The following is a 3894-nucleotide window of genomic DNA, read 5'->3' as shown; positions in this document are numbered from 1 at the left end:
GATGGCCATCTTCCCCGTGGGTCTTCATATTGTTTCCATCCCTGTCTACTGCTGTGTCTGAGTGTCTCCTTTTTTAGGACACAGTCATATTGGCTCAGGGTTCGCCCAAATGACTTCGCCTGAACTTGATCTTCCGCAAAGACCCTATTCATAATAACTGGGCGATGGGGATGAAATGGTATGATGAGGGGGCTTGCTTTGAAATAATCCAGCAGAGGTGGGGAAGAGAAATGGAGAGGGTCGTGGATGAAATAATAAAGGTCCGTGTTGGTCCTTGTTGGAGCTGGGAATACAGGGTGCGTTATACCCTCTGCTTTGGGGTATATATGAACATGTCTATAATGAAATTTTTAATATTTTATGTGCGTTCTTTCTCTTTTATTAAATTTATTCCAGTCTACGGCCATGCCACCCTGAACGAGCCCGATCTCTTCTGATCTCGGAAGCTAAGCAGGGTCGGGCCTGGTTAGTACTTGGATGGGAGACCAGTTAGGAAGACTAGGTGCTGTAGGTGTTTTTTAAAAAAAATTATTCTGACAATATATAACCCCTAGGTGTGGAACATTATAATTCAACATCTGTATACTCTATTTTGAGCTCATCACCTCAAGTCTAGTTTCTTTCCGTTACCGTATATTATATATTTTTAAAAACTACTCGATAACGTGTTTGAGAACGAACACGTTAGGGAGGATGGGGAGGGTTTACCTTAAGTTCCTAACTCCTGATTTCAGAAGTTCTCTCGGAAGCAGCGCCATTGAGCTGAGATCTGAGGGGTGGGGGGCAGCCACGGGGAAAGCTGGGGTGGGGGTGTAGGTATGTATCTGGAGAGTAAGAATGGCCAAGAGGAAGCCAGTGTGACTGGGGTCTTTAATCTGGGGAAGGACACGGCTGACCGATGTCATAAAAAGCACGTGGGTTCGTGTAGAGAATAGACCATGGGTGGCCAAGATGGGAGCAGGGAGGGCAGAAAGGGATGTCGCGGCAGGTTCCAGGCAAGAGATGACGGTTAAGGATGGCCTGCACGGGTGAGGCAGGGGTGATGGAAGGAGGAGGCTGGCTGTGGGATGTGCTGTGGCCTTGGTTCGAGATCAGGGACAGGAGGCACTCTAGGATGAGTGCTTGGGTGATGGATGGAGGGCCTTTTTGCCAAAATTGGAAGACTGGGGGTGAGTCCAGTATTTCTGGAGAAAGTCAAGAGTTGATTTGCTCAGGTCAGAGTCTTAGAAGCTATTGATGGTTCAGTCCATGAGCTCCTCAAGGTGCTTCTGGGGTTCTCTCTTAATGCTCTGCCTTAAAACCTAAAAGGACTTGCTCACACCTCATCTAGACCCCCAAACGTGGACTTGTTTGTGGCCTGGCCTTAAAATTTAGCAATGGGTCAGCCCCTGAGCCTCTGAGCCCAAGAATGGTCTTGCTCAAATCTGGTCCTATAATTCTATGCCGACCGATATCTCAGCCACTACCAATGGCCTGTGACTGTTAAGCACTTGCTATGTGATGAGTCTCAACTAAGACGTGCTATAAAAACAAACGAACACACAAAAATGGGATTTCAAAGACTTAGAAAAACGAGAATGCCAAAAACGTTGAACTGATAATATTTGGGTATATCGGGTCAGATAAAATACATTATTAAAATTAATTTCACTTTTCCGTTTTATTATTTTTTTAACGTAGCCGGAGTAAATAGAAAATTATACCTGTGGCACCCACTGTATGGCCCCCATGTAGGATCTACTAGTCCCAGATTTTCTTATATGGCCCCCATGTAGGATCTACTAGTCCCAGATTTTCCAGAAGTTTGTCTTCCTTCCCAATCTAACTCCTCATCAGACCCTGGTGACTTTGCTTTAGGCCTTGTCTTAAAAATTAAGTTTTGGCTAATTCATGGGCTCTGGAAGGAGTTGGGAGAAGATGGAATTCCACCGTCTACCCACACCAAGAACTCAGAATTAACTCCATCTGATCGCAGGTGGGGCTCTGTGAAGGGTCGGAAGTGGTGGGGGAGACCGAGGTGGAGAGTTGAGGCCTGGAAGAGGGGTGGCTTTTCCATTTGGTAGTGACAGATTTTTGTTCTTGGGACTCTGGATGTCTCTCTTAACAACCCTCAAAAAATAGACCAGTTAGAACCCCCACTACTATATATATACATATATATACGTGTGTATATATATATATCTATGTATATACACACGTATATACACACGTATATACATAGATATATATATACACACAGATATATATATATACACATAGATATATATATATACAGACGTATATATATGTATATATGTGTATATATATATATACACATATTTTTTAATGGCATTATCCTCAGGGAGAAAGTGCATCCTCTCATGTAACAAACGGACTTCTCCAGTCCTCGGATCCCTATCTTCCATAAATAGGACTGTTTCCAACTCCTGGTCCTAATAATTTGTGTGTTGTTTTTAATGGGCCCGTTCTCTGTTCTTTACGGGCAGATAGCACCCTCCAACCCTTATTAGTAATGGACTCTCTTGGTCACTAAAAGAGCTAAATGATGGCTGTCCTCCTAGAAGTCAGAATGGACTTTCCCAAGCCCCATTCCTGGAAACCCAAATGGACAAATCCATTGAATGAGGGGAGGGGGGCGCTTCTCTGACCGCGCCCCCCGCCCAGGACTCAGAGTGGACGTTCCCTGGAGCCAGGACACTCCCCCAAGGCTCATTCCAAGTATCCTGGGCTTCTGAGATTAGAAAAGGGTGGTGGGTGGGATTTAGCTCCTCCGTGACAGACATGGACTCTTCCAGTACCCTTTGCCCCAAATTTCTCAATAGTCCGGGACGCTGGAGTTCAGGAGGTTTTGCCAGTCAACTAAAGCGGGTTTCTGTGACGCTGAAGGGTAGTGCTTAGGCTAGTTTCACGTGTTCCTTTCTTTCAACGATTCTTGCTCAGGAACGCCAGATCTACTGGAGGAGAGAGTCAGAATTTTGACTTGGTATCTGTATGATGGCGTTATCATTTAAAAAAAAAAAAAAGCATTGTGTCTTGAAAAGCGGTTAAGAGCCAAAAATATAATTTAAATCCCAGCTGTGACACTACCTAGCTGTGCGATCTTGGGCAAGTCATTCATCCACTCTGGACCTCAGTTTTAACCTCTGTTTAATGGGTCTAGACTTGATTTACAGTTTCCTGTGCCCTGGGATTCTTGGTCTCCCGACAAGTTAGGTCTCAACTTCCTGGCCGCTCGATAAGGGAGAGGAGCGGGCAGGGAGGTCTTTTGCAAGATTTCAGGAGCCGGAGGTGGAGAGGGTGCGAAGAAAGGGGAACAGAAGGACGCTTGCGCAGTAAACAACTCACGCTTTCTTGCCCCTCCCATGCCCTTCTCTGCAGCAGGGAATTGCAGGCGACGCTCCACCTATCCCGGCCCAGCTGAGTGACGCCCTCCCTTCCCCATCCTTCTCCACCTTTCATCGTCCTCCTCCCGCCCACACAACCGCCCCTTTGGGGGCGGGAGTAGGACGGTCCCGGCGAATCGGCGACGCCTCAGGGGGCGATCTACACGTTCATTGGTGTCAGTCAACACAAGCCCCGCCTCCTCAAGCACGATTCCCCCGCCTGCCTTCACGTCAATCCCTCCGGGGCGGGAGAGTGTCTGAAGCCAATCACTACCGCACCCGGCCGTGCGGGGGGCGGTCCAACAGTACGTACCCAAGCTCCGCCCACCTCTCAGGCAACGCCTTCTCCCCCCTCTCCCGAACGGAAATAGCGGGGCGCTGGACCAATCGTAGCGGCGTGCCTTTGTCCTGCGGCCAATGAGGGAGGGCGCGGGGGAGAGCCCGAGTCTGAGCGGCAGCAACTAGAGCCAATGGGCGGCGGAGAGCTCAGGCGGCTGCGGGGGCGGGGCCG

The 3894-nt window shown here is 48.2% G+C and overlaps 1 pseudogene; it reads left to right on the top strand.

The window, feature by feature from the left end:
* Positions 1 to 395: 395 nt before the first annotated feature.
* LOC112482142 lies at positions 396 to 514 on the top strand (annotated as a pseudogene).
* The last annotated feature ends 3380 nt before the right edge of the window (positions 515 to 3894 follow it).

The sequence above is a fragment of the Pteropus alecto genome, unplaced genomic scaffold (genome assembly GCF_000325575.1).
Source record: "Pteropus alecto unplaced genomic scaffold, ASM32557v1 scaffold41, whole genome shotgun sequence".
In the NCBI taxonomy this organism is placed as follows: domain Eukaryota; kingdom Metazoa; phylum Chordata; class Mammalia; order Chiroptera; family Pteropodidae; genus Pteropus; species Pteropus alecto.
This window is presented reverse-complemented; position numbering and strand designations above follow the sequence as displayed.